The sequence below is a fragment of the Mya arenaria genome, chromosome 14, assembly GCF_026914265.1.
Source record: "Mya arenaria isolate MELC-2E11 chromosome 14, ASM2691426v1".
In the NCBI taxonomy this organism is placed as follows: domain Eukaryota; kingdom Metazoa; phylum Mollusca; class Bivalvia; order Myida; family Myidae; genus Mya; species Mya arenaria.
In genome coordinates, this window is record NC_069135.1 from 47,512,418 (window position 1) to 47,528,229 (window position 15,812).

Here is a 15,812-nt window from a genome sequence, read left to right on the forward strand (position 1 = left end):
CGGGGATCTAAGGTAAGAGCAATTTCCTGATATATTTTGAGGGAAGACAAAACCACCGCAATCACCCAGCATAAACGAGGACACTAGTTCTGGCTTCCATAACTGTAATGTTGATATTTATTTTTTTGATGTTTACAACACGTCCAAAAAGGTAATATATAATGTGTTCGCTGAAGTTCTTTAGCTACGAGGACACCTGAAAGGTAAAAACACAGCCCTTTTCCCAGGTAAAAACACAGCCCTTTTCCCTGGTATATCTCCAAGGTGGCAGTGGTAACAATTCACTGGTGCATTATATAAGAGAGGAAATCAAAATTGAGCATGCAAGATTTTTTCATCAATGGCAATGGTTTATCACAATGTCATGTACTTACACTGAGAGTGGCTCCAAGATTTTTCTATGCACATAGGTAAACAATCATCTTATTCATAGATGCTGTGAACATATTCATACATTTGACTTCATTTAGAATGAAACTTCATAAATAAGTATGCGCATATTTGATTTTTTTTACTCCATTTTGCAAAATTGAAATCACATGATTTTTTCAAACGAACTTGTATTGCTTGAAAATTAACGTGTCAAATTAAATATGCTACCCACGGTAAGATGAAAATAAATCCGTTTGATGGTGGTAATCATTCAATGGCGGCTTTATTGATAAATTTCCTCAATAAAACACTATGAAATTCACATCATCAGCATCCGGAAGTAGTGAAAACATACATGTCTGAATCATTCGGCCGCTCTGATCAGAGTAAATTTTGATGTCAATAAGTAGACTGGTACCCTGATTTACTTTTCCTCAAACATATAAAGTTATACAGGTACGCGGCATATGGTTTTTAGTTAACATTAATAGTATTTGAACAATAAATACCAAAACTCATGTTGTATTTAAAAAAAGTGCTAAGTGCCATGCGATGATTAGTTAAAACAACTTTGTATCGAAAAGAAAATATCACGGAAACATGCAAATTATGTCGAAAAAAAGATCAGGGACCGACTTCGGAATACCAACATTGTATACAAAGGATAACAATACTTTTTTTAAACCAAGTTTCCTGGTTGTTTTCTAGTTAGACCGCACGCTTTATTCGCTTTTAATACGTATGAATTCACAAGACATTTCGAATGCGCGACGGGCACCGCGGTTAGCTGATACTGGTTTCTGTCCGGATAAAAGAGAAAGAGGGTACCAGTCTATCAATACAGAGCATTGAACGGAAAAATTTCGATGCGTACTTTTCCAATATGTTCATATTCTTATTGCATATAATCTGACCGTATGCAAGAACATTCATGTAGTTAACACGATTAACTCACTCGCTACGTATGAATTTCTTGTGCTTCATTAAAAGAACATACAGTTAGCTTGAATTGTTAGGAGAACTATTTTTATTGGATGTTTTCATTGTAATCAGTTCTGGTACTACTTTGATTATTCAAATTCGCTAACGGCAATCCAATCAAAATACAGCGTATGAATACATTACGTCAGTGAACCCCCAGATGCGGCTTGAAAATGCAGATATCGCGATTATGGCTATGAACTAGGCCACAAGTGCCCTAGTCCAAAAAACTGATCAATATCATCCTCATCTGAGCTCTCATAATCTTTATCAAGGCAGATCTGTTTCTCACACGGCGAGGGGTCATCACTTTCTTGGAAATTCCCCCGTTTTAACGAGGTGACCTCTCGTTGTAAGCATTTCCTGCTTTCCGTCATAGTTTCAATACATCTTGATAATTGGTTCCATTCGGGAAACCCTGTTGATGAGGATGACGTGCTATTCCCCATTTTTGTCAGCCTATCAAAAAGGCCCTCTTGAGGCGCATGTGCGCTGTTACTTCCGCCCTGGCCGTCTGCCAAATCCGCCTGAAAGGTAATATTTCTCTGTGTACCTTATATATACAAGAAAGACCATTGATGCCGTTTAATAGTTTATGCACTTGTTATATGTTGAAAAACAAGAAATGTTCATTCTTATTAGCAAATTGAACTCAAGATCCTTCATTAGAAACATTGTTGTTGACATCTCTCAACTCATTTTGAAAAACAATAATATTAATTATCATAAGTCTTATTGGGGAGTAAGAGTGCATCTTTAAAAATAGTGTGTGTGTTTTTTCACTTAAATATGCAACAATTCAATTTGACAAATAAGACAAAAGTTAGGAAATAGAAGTAGTAATTGTACATAAAACAAAACATCAACACAAATTGACAAAGCTCAATATAACAGGAAATCTATATTATGAAAACACAAATCCTTAAAGGCCATAATTATTTGAACTGAATTAAGGTATAAGTAATACACACTTTTATAAAGCTTTTACGGACAACATAGTCATTATCATGGTACGTTATGGGACTTTTATCCAAATTTTGAAGATTTTTTACTGTTAATTAAAAATATTTTGTCTTTATTTGATTTTTTTTCACATTATCAGAGATTATTAAATAAACACAACAGTTTCTGGTAAAATAAACTTCAGTTAACAGAAAAATTACGTTCAACCGAACATATTATTGATACACATGGAAAAAAATCATTTTGATTGATCTTGTGAGTCTTCGGAACAGAGCAGTATTTCGATGTTTGAAAATATATAGCAGTTTTATAAATTCATAAAAAAATAGTTAATAATAAGACAACCTGCTGAAATCATTTAAAAAATTTCTATGATGTCTAATGAACAATTCAAAAGACAATTTATGATAGTTTACCGATCAGTTTTGAAGAAAATATACATAATGTCATGTAACTATACATTTTTATAACTAATAAAATGCTTAAAAATCAACCTTTTTCTTGTAAAAAGCTCAATTGGACTTATTCATAAAATGTAATCATTCAAATAAATGAATTTTACTTATGATACTAACTATGAATTCAGATTTAAAAACAATGAATGTACTTTTAAATTAAAATATGTAAAAAAACAAGAACACTAAGTAGGCGATAATGCCCCTCCAAAAATGTCAGAGTGAAAGTTCTCAACTAATGTCTTTTTAATATTATAACATGTAAACAGTCTCTGTTGGTAAGCGATGTCTATTTGTTTTATTTAGTCAATGGTATTCTAACATTTAGAACTTTTCACAATAATTCTTCACTCTTCAACATTTGAAGTTTGGTTTGTTCCCATGCGTTTGTACTTGTAGTGTCTGCACAGATGAAAAATACTCAATGCTGAGTCAATGCTGATTTAACAGGTCTTTACCCATCTAGAATGTTTAGTGCTGTAAAATAAAAAAGTACTTTCTAACTAATTTGTATAGATAATAATACTGCCATACATATACAAAATAAAATATAAACAGTTTAATATTTCCCAACATTATTTAAAAACAACAACAATAAGCTGATACATACATGTATATAATATAAAGAAAATTAATAAATTTATCAATAAAATTCATCATCACCACCACCATCACCACCACCACAACCACTGGATTATTGAAAACAGTGAGTTTATAAAACAACAAACACCAACTCAAATATGTTTTATATGAAATACTCACATCATCTCTATCAGATGTGGATAGACATGGATGTCAAATCTGTCTCAATGATCCAACAAAGTATTTAATGCAGGCTGGAATTCTTCATATAATAGTAATATTCAGTCCTTTTCCTGCCTGAAAGAAATTAGACTTCTGATTATCAACCAACAGAAACTACAACCGTAAAATACAAATGCACATGTATTAATTATACATTCTGCACTATTATCCGTTTTAGCCAAGAGTAAGGGTTGGTAGGCACAAATGTGCATATGGTTGATAATGATTCACAACAGTATGGCGTTCAACGAGACCTACACCAAGCAAATGAATGTCGCTTGAGTCCAAGCTGTTGTGGCTTCCAGCCCGAAACCATGTACATCTTTTAATACAGGTTTATTTTGAAAATATGCAGTTTGTAAACAAATAATGGGTATTTTTAAGTCTAATATTTTTCTTTGTAAACAAATAATGGGTATTTTTAAGTCTAATATATATAAAGCAATCAAATAAAAGATTACATACTCATATCATATACATAAATGATGTACATAAGTACATTTAAAAATATGTAACATGTACATAATGCACCAGTCAATTGTAACCACGGCCCTCCAGGTCTGGGGATATGCCGGGGATATGCCGGGGAAATGGGCTGTGTTTTTAACTTTCAGGTGGCCTCGCAGTGCCGGGTGAATACGGTGGTTTTGTCTTTGAGCCAGATATAGCAGGGAATATGCCTTACCTAGGCTCCCTGGGGTACGGGGCATATGGCGAGGATTTGACCATCAGTTCGTCCGACGAGGATTTTACCCGGGGTTGGCTGGACAGAAAGTCAAAGTCCCAGCTATTCCTCGGACCTGGTGGGGCTTTGGTTACAATTGACTGGCTCATTATAAGTAGATGTAAAGTATGTAACATGTATATTTATAGTACATGTAGAAAGAAATTAAAAAACAAACATTTTTGAACACATAAACTTACACAACTACTCAAGGATACTTACATGAATTGCCCTTTGATACGAATATCCCAATTCCATGCTGATTGTTGACATTAGTTTTTTCGACAGAAAATCTTCTCTTACGCGTATAATTCACTTATAATCCATGTTTTACTGTAATGACTCAAATTGTTAGATGTATCGTAATCAACTGTCAGTGTGCACTTTTAGTGTTTACTTATTTTAAACGTATCCTCGACTAACCATGATTCGCGGATGTAAGGAATAAATAAAAATAATAAAGTTGAGCAAAACAATGAAATAATTTAACTACTTTTGTCAGACATGCCATTTATTTATTCATATTTCCACAAGTATTTAAGAACAAACGGTCAAAAGTTCACGTAAATAATGTCAACAGAGTACAGACACTGAAACTAGGCCGCCATCTTGATTCTAGTACCTTGATTCGCAAGCTCTGACGTAATCTAGGTCAGAACGTTTTAATTAGGCCAACACTATTTTGATCAATTGTTTTTTGAGAAAAACAGTCAAACATATCTTTAAAAATGTTAATTTCAAAATTTCAACTTGTGATAAAAGATTTACAGTATTTTGTAAACATAAAACATTAAATCATGTCAAATTACTCGTTGTGGGGGAAAGTATAATTCAACCCAAAGACAAAACTGTCTCTTTAAGTGTATTTTCAGGAACACTGAACATTCTAGATGACTTAAGGACATAAGTGCCTTCCTCGCTGATCATTTTGTACATAAGCATGTTTAAGGGCAGTTGGAAATAAATTATGTACTGCTTTATCACTGCTTAGGGATGCACCTAAAACAGAAATTAACACTCACTAATTTCTTTATTTTGACACTAAGACTATGGGTCATGAAAACACATATTATAAGTTTGCTTTGCCTTCCTATAAGAATTTAGGTCACGTGACCGTCATTATTAAAATGTGTACAAAGCAGATGAAATAACCAGCGAATTTTTGAGGATGTTATGTGGCAAATATGGTTGGTTTCTATGGCAATTAATTTGGGATTAGTAAAACTACGTTGTTTGCAGTGTTAACCATTGTTTCAAGTGAATTTATCTGTTTTAAAGACATTTTTTCGCGAGTTGGAAAGCACCTACTCTTGTAAATAGTAAATAGTTCTAAACCACTCTTGTAGTAGTAAAAATGACGTCATAGCTTTGCAGATACGTGCATTTCACGTGATAACCAGGTAAAAACAAAGATGGCCGCGAATCAAGGTTGGTCGCGATTTTAGGGACAAAACCGAGTTTCCAACTATTAATCGACGATGTAGAAATTCCATTATTGACCTATGAATAGCGGGGAAATACCTTCTGGTTCTAAAAATAGCAACATCCGGATATGTGTAGTGTTCTAAAAATAAAACAACTCGGGGGCAATCGTAATACAATTTTACTAATGTCACCTTCAACACATTAAAAAATAAAGTTCGGTGATGATTTAATCCAATATCGATTAAATTAAAGAAAACAGCTTAACTCATTGTTTATTAATGCAGTAAACATAACAAAACAACATAAAACATAATTATTCCCATTCACATAATTACCGGTCCACACATTTTACATTTCATTCGGAACTCCTCCGAATATTTACATTTCCGGCACATGATATTACAGTTAACCAATCGGAAAACGTAAACGAAACGGGAACAGTTATTAAACTTATTTGTCGTTTTTCAAATATAATGTTTTGAAGATAAATTGAAGACAATCTATTCAACCACAAATAGCATTTTTAACACCCATGCAATCACCATCAATTTGCATTTTTTAATCATAATAAAATAACAGTAAAACCCAACTGTCAATCAACTTAAAAACCGCTCCTACCACTAACTAAAATTAATTCCCATTCCATAATAGGCGCGCTCTTCAGAGCGGCGCCAATGAAACTAAGGACGTGGTATCCGTCCGATTTGTTTTTATTTTTTGTAGAGTATCATTTGTATTCGTAATAACGACGTGGGATCCGTCGAATCACTATATAAAATACAACAAATAGGACGTGGTATCCGTCATATACTTAAATGTAACACATCTACTCACGACGTGGTATCCGTCGTTAAATTCCATAAAAGACATATGTAATCCCGACGTGGTATCTGACGGATGAATTAATAATATACATGTAATTCCGACGTGATATCCGTCGTATAATGTGATAAAATCCTTGTTATCCCGACGTGGTATCCGTCTGATAATTTTATAGAATACATGAAATCCCGACGTGGTATCCGCCGGATAAAAATAATAATATGCATGCAATTCCGACGTGGTATCCGTCGGATAATTTGATAAAATATATGTAATCTTGACGTGGTATTCGTCGGATAATTTGACAATACACGTGTAATTCTGACGTGGTATCCGCCGTATATTAAATAAAAAGAACATCCTTTATTTTCTGATTCCACCAATATAATTTTCCATTCGACTTAATTCGTCGTATGTGAACGAATTTGCAATGTGGTCTCCATTTCAAATACATTTGATACAACTGTATAGTCGGGTCGCTAATTTTTCGTCTTGAAAAAGAATGCAATATATATATACCTTCTCTGTACTATCAGTAATTATTTCAATAATTGATTTTCCTCAAACCAACAACTAAACTATTATTAACTAATTCATTCCTCGAGCATTGCATATTAATATACCCGCCATGTATGTGAATTTTACATACGTCTACTTCTGCATTCATGCTTGCTCTATCATAAATAATATCCGCTTTTTGGACTAGGGCACTTGTGGCCTAGTTCATAGCCATTAACGCGATACCTGCATTCTCAAGCCGGATCTGTGGGTCCACTGACGTAATGTATTCATACGCTGTATTTTGATTGGATTGCCGTTAGCGAATTTGAATAATCAAAGTAGTACCAGAACTGATTACAATGAAAACATCCAATAAAAATAGTTCTCCTAACAATTCAAGCTAACTGTATGTTCTTTTAATGAAGCACAAGAAATTCATACGTAGCGAGTGAGTTAATCGGGTTAACTACATGAATGTTATTGCATACGGTCAGATTATATGCAATAAGAATATGAACATATTGGAAAATTACGCATCGAATTTTTTCCGTTCAATGTTCTGTATTGATAGACTGGTACCCTCTTTCTCTTTTATCCTAAATGAAACCAGTATCAGCTAACCGCGGTGCCCGTCGCGCATTCGAAATGTCTTGTGAATTCATACGTAAAGCGAATAAAGCGTGCGGTCTAAGTAGAAAACAACCAGGAAAGTTGGTTTAAAAAAGTGTTGTTATCCTTTGTATAGAATGTTGGTATTCCGAAGTCGGTCCCTGTTCTTTTTTTCGACATAATTTGCATGTTTCCGTGATATTTTCTTTTCGATACAAAGTTTTTTCAACTAATCATCACATGGCACTTAGCACTTTTTTTTTTAAATACAATAGATTTTTAGTAGTTATTGTTCAAATACTATTAATGTTTACTAAAAACCATCTGCCGCGTACCTGTATAACTTTATATTTTTCAGGAAAAGTAAATCAGGGTACTAGTCTACTTATTGACCTCAAAATGTACTCTGATTGGCGCCGCTCTGAAGAGCCCGTCTATTATGGAATGGGAATTTATTTTAGTTAGTGGTAGGAGCGGTTTTTAAGTTGATTGACAGTTGGGTTTTACTGTTATTTTATTATGATTAAAAAATGCAAATGGATGGCGATTGCATGGGTGTTAAAAATGCTATTTGTGGTTGAATAGATTGTCTTCAATTTATCTTCAAAACATTATATTTGAAGAACGACAAATAAGTTTAATAACTGTTCCCGTTTCGTTTACGTTTTCCGATTGGTCAACTGTAATATCATGTGCCGGAAATGTAAATATTCCGAGGAGTTCTGAATGAACATTCGGAGCTCCTCGGCCATTTTATCGAAAACAACCTCGGATGTATGCCGGTACATCTGTTGAAGTAGTTCGTAAAATTTTGAATTATATCATTAGTTAAATGTAGTGTTTTAGAGCTGTATTTATTGATCTAAGTTTTAACTTATTGTCATTGAATTGTATTAAAGCAAACATAATGAATAATCCCAAGAGTTAAGTCACAAAGTTTAACTGCTAAATAAAATTACTACGCGATCTACTTGCAGCGGACTTAAACGTACCACTTTTTGAGTGTGTAAACCATCCAAATACATCCGAGGTTGTTTTCGATAAAATGGCCGAGGAGTTCCGAATGCTGAATGAAATGTAAAATGTGTGGACCGGTAATTATGCGAATGGGAATAATTATGTTTTATGTTGTTTTGTTATGTTTACTGCATTAATAAACAATGAGGTAAGCTGTTTTCTTTAATTTAATCGATATAGGATTAAATGTTCACCTAACTTTATTTTTTAATGTGTTAAAGGTGACATTAGTAAAATTGTATTACGATTGCCCCAGAGTTGTTTTATTTTTAGAACACTACACATATCCGGATGTTGCTATTTTTAGAACCAGAAGGTATTTCCCCGCTATTCATAGGTCAATAATGGAATTTCTACATCGTCGATTAATAGTTGGAAATTCGGTTTTGTCATGAATATACGTTTAAAATAAGTAAACACTAAAAGTGCACACTGACAGTTGATTACGATACATCTAACAATTTGAGTCATTACAGTAAAACATGGATTATAAGTGAATTATACGCGTAAGAGAAGATTTTCTGTCGAAAAAACTAATGTCAACAATCAGCATGGAATTGGGATATTCGTATCAAAGGGCTATTCATGTAAGTATCCTTGAGTAGTTGTGTAAGTTTATGTGTTCAAAAATGTTTGTTTTTTAATTTCTTTGAAATTCTTAAATCATTTTTATTTGCTAAACGTTAAGACAGCGTTTTAATATTTCTACATGTACTATAAATATACATGTTACATACTTTACATCTACTTATAATGCACCAGTCAATTGTAACCAAAGCCCCACCAGGTCCGAGGAATAGCTGGGACTTTGACTTTCTGTCCAGCCAACCCCGGGTAAAATCCTCGTCCTGCGGGGACGAACTGATGGTCAAATCCTCGCCATATGCCCCGTACCCCAGGGAGCCTAGGTAAGGCATATTCCCTGCTATATCTGGCTCAAAGACAAAACCACCGTATTCACCCGGCACTGCGAGGCCACCTGAAAGTTAAAAACACAGCCCATTTCCCCGGCATATCCCCGGCATATCCCCAGACCTGGAGGGCCGTGGTTACAATTGACTGGTGCATTATGTACATGTGACATATTTTTAAATGTACTTATGTACATCATTTATGTAAATGATATGAGTATGTAATCTTTTATTTGATTGTTTTATCTTAGAAAAATATTAGACTTAAAAATACCCATTATTTGTTTACAAACTGCATATTTTCAAAATAAACCTGTATTAAAAGATGTACATGGTTTCGGGCTGGAAGCCACAACAGCTTGGACACAAGCGACATTCATTTGCTTGGTGTAGGTCTCGTTGAATCATTATCAATTATATGCACAACATCTACACATTTGTGCCTACCAACCCTTACTCTTGGCTAAAACGGATAATAGTGCAGAATGTATAATTAATACATGTGCATTTGTATTTTACGGTTGTAGTTTCTGTTGGTTGATAATCAGAAGTCTAATTTCTTTCAGGCAGGAAAAGGACTGAATATTACTATTATATGAAGAATTCCAGCCTGCATTAAATACTTTGTTGGATCATTGAGACAGATTTGACATCCATGTCTATCCACATCTGATAGAGATGATGTGAGTATTTCATATAAAACATATTTGAGTTGGTGTTTGTTGTTTTATAAACTCACTGTTTTCAATAATCCAGTGGTTGTGGTGGTGGTGATGGTGGTGGTGATGATGAATTTTATTGATAAATTTAGTAATTTTCTTTATATTATATACATGTATGTATCAGCTTATTGTTGTTGTTTTTAAATAATGTTGAGAAATATTAAACTGTTTATATTTTATTTTGTATATGTATGGCAGTATTATTATCTATACAAATTAGTTAGAAAGTACTTTTTTTTTTCTTTTACAGCACTAAACATTCTAGATGGGTAAAGACCTGTTAAATCAGCATTGACTCATCATTGAGTAATTTTCATCTGTGCAGACACTACAAGTACAAACGCATGGGAACAAACCAAACTTCAAATGTTGAAGAGTGAAGAAATATTGTGAAAAGTTCTAAATGTTAGAATACCATTGACTAAATAAAACAAATAGACATCGATTACCAACAGAGACTGTTTACATGTTATAATATTAAAAAGACATTAGTTGAGAACTTTCACTCTGACATTTTTGGAGGGGCATTATCGCCTACTTAGTGTTCTTGTTTTTTTACATATTTTAATTTAAAAGTACATTCATTGTTTTTAAATCTGAATTCATAGTTAGTATCATAAGTAAAATTCATTTATTTGAATGATTACATTTTATGAATAAGTCCAATTGAGCTTTTTACAAGAAAAAGGTTGATTTTTAAGCATTTTATTAGTTATAAAAATGTATAGTTACATGACATTATGTATATTTTCTTCAAAACTGAACGGTAAACTATCATAAATTGTCTTTTGAATTGTTCATTAGACATCATAGAAAATATTTAAATGATTTCAGCAGGTTGTCTTATTATTAACTTTTTTTTATGAATTTATAAAACTGCTATATATTTTCAAACATCGAAATACTGCTCTGTTCCGAAGACTCACAAGATCAATCAAAATGATTTTTTTCCATGTGTATCAATTATATGTTCGGTTGAACGTAATTTTTCAGTTAACTGAAGTTTATTTTACCAGAAACTGTTGTGTTTATTTCATAATCTCTGATAATGTGAAAAAAATCAAATAAAGACAAAATATTTTTAATTAACAGTAAAAAATCTTCAAAATTTGGATAAAAGTCCCATAGTGTACCATGATAATAACTATGTTGTCCGAAAAAGCTTTATAAAAGTGTGTATTACTTATACCTTAATTCAGTTCAAATAATTATGGCCTTTAAGGATTTGTGTTTTCATAATGTAGATTTCCTGTTATATTGAGCTTTGTCAATTTGTGTTGATGTTTTGTTTTATATACAATTACTACTTCTATTTCCTAACTTTTGTCTCATTTGTCAAATTGAATTGTTACATATTTAAGTGAAAAAACACGCACACTATTTTTAAAGATGCACTCTTACTCCCCAATAAGACTTATGATAATTAATATTATTGTTTTCATTTTTCAAAATGGGTTGATAGATGTCAACAACAATGTTTCTATGAAGGAGTTCAATTTGCTAATAAGAATGAACTTAAAACATGGTATTTCTGCCTTGTGATACTATAGTAGACCACAGTAAATCTTTTAGCAATCACCAATTGATCATTTAATATTTGTCATGCATTCTGCTATTATAAACAGGGTGACAAGCTTGTTATCAGTAAACGATATTTCAGTAAATGCATTATTTAGTAAGTATTTATTGTTTTTTCACTCAATTTGATGTGTGTTATATATGTAATTATATGTATTAATTTCAAATAAGAGTTTCATTTTAAAGATGCTCATTTAAAGATAATGAACACACACACAAAACTAGACACATTTGATACTAATTATAGGAATGATTATTGTTTTATATATAGGTGACCTCTGATTTGTTTTGGAGATATTCATAAATGGGTGTTATTCTTTATTGTCTTCAGTTTCTTATACATTTAAGGATTTTTATAATTGCTTTTCTGGTATATATTACAATGTAATTTAATGCAAATGAAAACACCTTTTAAACTGGACACATTTGATACTAATGATATAAATGATTATTGTTTACATGTACTATTATACATTTTGGACTTGATTTAGTATTGCTTTTCTGGTATATATTCATTTAATGCACAAAGAAAATATTTTAAGTGTTCAGTATCACTTTCACGCATTGTTTACTATTTTTTTTGTGCATATTTGGCCTATTTATGCTTATATGTGCATTGTTGTATTTCAAAACCTTTGTGAAAAATAGAAACAGTATTATTTCCTGCATACATAGTCTGATACATATTCAGTTTGAATGCGTTATTTATATCATATTTGAAAAAAATGCCATTGTCCAATAAGACACATGCTGTTTTTGTGTTAATATCAACTAAAACATCCATTTTCTACTCTTCTTTACTATGTAAATGAAGAAGTTAACATTAGTATTATTAAACAGCTAAAAACAAGGCATGTTATGTTATATATGCATTTCATCTAGTAAACAATGTTCACTTTTTATATAACAGTTCAATAATTATGTTCTATTTATGTTTGCAACTTTACAGTTCAATAATTATGTTCTATTTATGTTTGCAACTTTTGGACGAAATGATTATGTTTATTAAAGTACTACACAAATTGTTGAATTGTTATTTCATATCACTTCTTCATGATGAATGAGGTAACTTATTCTTCCCTACAAGTTGTCATTCCAGCATGGTGACGTGGCCCCCTCCCCCTATATGATTAGAACTGCAGTGTACATGAACAATAACTCTATTTCAGCGTATTGCAAGAGTTATTCCCTTTGTATCTTTTCCTGTCCGGAGCATAACTAGAAAACTACTTTTTTTGGAATTTCATTAAACATCATTCAATGGTATTTAGCACAACGAGAGGAAGTGCAGTGCACAATGACTATAGCTGTTTTCAAGCTAATTACAGAATTATTGCCCATTTGACGCTGTTTCTTGACCAGAGCATTACTTTAAAACTACTTATGGTATTGAAATAAAACTTGGTATATGGGTATGTGGCAATGACAAAAAGTACAGTGCACAAGCACCCTAATTCTGTCGTGTTCATTAATGTACCCCACCCCTAATAAAAAGTTCAACTTGAAAATCTTCAATTTCAATGCTTTTGCCTATGTTGTCATGCAGAAAACTACAAACATTTTGAGAATTTCATAGATGCGGTTCAATACACCATAATATGCTTGTTGGCCTTGACATTCCTTGTTTTTCAACATATAACAAGTGCATAAACTATTAAACGGCGCCCTTTGATGCTTTGCATCAATGGTCTTTCTTGTCATCTTCTGGAGCGTCCGAATGATTCAGACATGTATGTTATCACTACTTCCGGATGCTGATAAAGTGAATTTTATAGTGTTTTATTGTGGAAATAAAGCCGACATTGAATGATTACCACTATCAAACGGATTTATTTTCATCTTACCGTGGGTAGCATTTTTAATTTGACACGTAAATTTTCAAGCAATACAAGTTCGTTTGAAAAAATCTTGTGATTTCAATTTTGCAAAATGGAGATAAAAAAATATCAAATACATGAAATATGCGCATACTTATTTATGAAGTTTCATTCGAAATGAAGCCAAATGTATTAATATGTGCACAGCATCTGTGAATAAGATGATTGTTTACCTATGTGCATAGAAAAGTCTTGGAGCCACTCTCAGTGTAAGTACATAAGTACTTTATACATTTTGTTCAATGATATGGTGATAAGCCATCGCCATTGATAAAACAATCTTGCATGCTCAATTTTGATTTCCTCTCTTATAATGCACCAGTCAATTGTTACCACGGCCCCTCGGGGATATACCGGGGAAAAGGGCTGTGTGTTTTTACCTTTCAGATGTTCTCGTAGCTATTATATAAAAGAACTTCAGCGAACACATTATATATTACCTTCTTGGACGTGTTGTAAACATCAAAAAAATAAATATCAACATTAAAAGTTATGGAAGCAAGAACTAGTGTCCTCGCAATGCCGGCTGATTGCGGTGGTTTTGTCTTCCCTCAAAATATATCAGGGAATTGCTCTTACCTTAGATCCCCTGGGTGCGGGGACGTTATTCACGGGATTTTACCACCAGTTAGTCCTCCCAGGGCAGGGATTTTACCGGGGATTGGCTGGACCGAAAGTCAAAGTAATTGCGATTCCCTTGGAGGGGTGGGGGGGGGGGGGGGGTTACAATTGACTGGTGCATACTTTACAAGTTCTTTTTCTGAAGACGCTTTGTGCTCACTTTTTTTTTTCTAGCCAAGAATGAAAATCAAAAATCAGTCAGAGATACAGTATGGTGAAGCATTGTTGTTGATAGATCAATATAAATTTGTGAAATATTTGAGGGAAAGGTATTTAGTTAAATAATTTACAAGTGTAACTTTTGAGTTTTATTTTACAATGCAGTGCCGAATATTGTGGAGATAGAATTGAATTTGTATTAATTAATCAGTTGACTTGTGGCGTTTAGGGAACAAAATTAAAATCAAAATATTCAATAAAGTTCCCTTATCACCCAATGTTGTGGTATAGTGAAGTAATGAAGATTTAACCTCACAACAGTCTTTCTCAAATGCTGTCCAGGCTTTTGTATGCTTAAGAATAACTAACGTCGCGATGTCAGACCAGAAATCATCTTGGCATGAGATTGGATCACTATGGATCATTATGCAGTCAATTGTAAATACGGCTCTTACATCCGGGGGTATACCGGGGATAACCGGCGAAATGGGCCATGTTTTTACCTTTCAAGTGGCCCCGCGGTGCCGGGTCTTCCCGGAAAATACAGTGTGGATGGGGCTTAACCTAATGTCCCTGGGTGCGGGGGCATTTGATGGGGACTTTACCATCAGATTATCTCCATAGGGCGGGAATTTTAGCTGGGGTTGGCTGGACTGAAAGTAAAAGTCCCCGCTATTTACGCTGGTTACAATTGACTGATGCATTAGCTTGTGTATTCAGATAAAGTTAAGAATATATATTTATTTATATAAGTTATACTTTGCAATCTAAATCAAAGATTTGAAAAAGGTATCCTGTATCAATAAATGCAAGTATACATAAATGACTGTGCAAATCTTTATGTATCATCCAAATATGAGTACCTTGCAGGGTGAATGTTATTTGTTAAAATTATACTAAGTGAGCTTTCAAGATTACCTTTCCAATCGCATACACAATGCAGTTTGAAACCTGGATAATTAAAACAAATCTTGGTTGTAGACCATAACTTTTAAATATTTGATAAGTCACAGACATTATAAGGTACAGTTTAAAGGGGCTGTACTCAGTTAATGATGAAAAGGCCAAAATTTAAAGAAATTGTAGAAAATTGACATAAACTTGGTATCGATGTGTACAATTAATGCATTGAAACTTACTAACTGATGATCCCCATAGTTTACAAATGATCTATTAATAGCAGTTATTTCGTGTTTTTCCATTAAAAAAGATTACTAGGTATGTCTACCGAGTAGAATTCATTCCTTATGCGTGATCTGCCGTTGATGTTA

General features: G+C 33.1%; 2 long non-coding RNA genes across 2 annotated transcripts; one reads left to right on the forward strand and one right to left on the reverse strand.

Annotated features, from left to right (window-relative positions):
* Positions 1-2,198: 2,198 nt before the first annotated feature.
* Positions 2,199-4,959, reverse strand: LOC128215774 (uncharacterized). Its single transcript, XR_008258059.1, has 3 exons — positions 4,522-4,959; positions 3,534-3,650; positions 2,199-3,248 (listed from the first exon to the last, which is right to left on the reverse strand). It is a non-coding gene; the product is annotated as an uncharacterized LOC128215774 (long non-coding RNA).
* A 4,110-nt stretch (positions 4,960-9,069) lies between these two features.
* LOC128216463 (uncharacterized) lies at positions 9,070-10,667 on the forward strand. Its single transcript, XR_008258077.1, has 3 exons — positions 9,070-9,260; positions 10,151-10,267; positions 10,557-10,667. It is a non-coding gene; the product is annotated as an uncharacterized LOC128216463 (long non-coding RNA).
* The last annotated feature ends 5,145 nt before the right edge of the window (positions 10,668-15,812 follow it).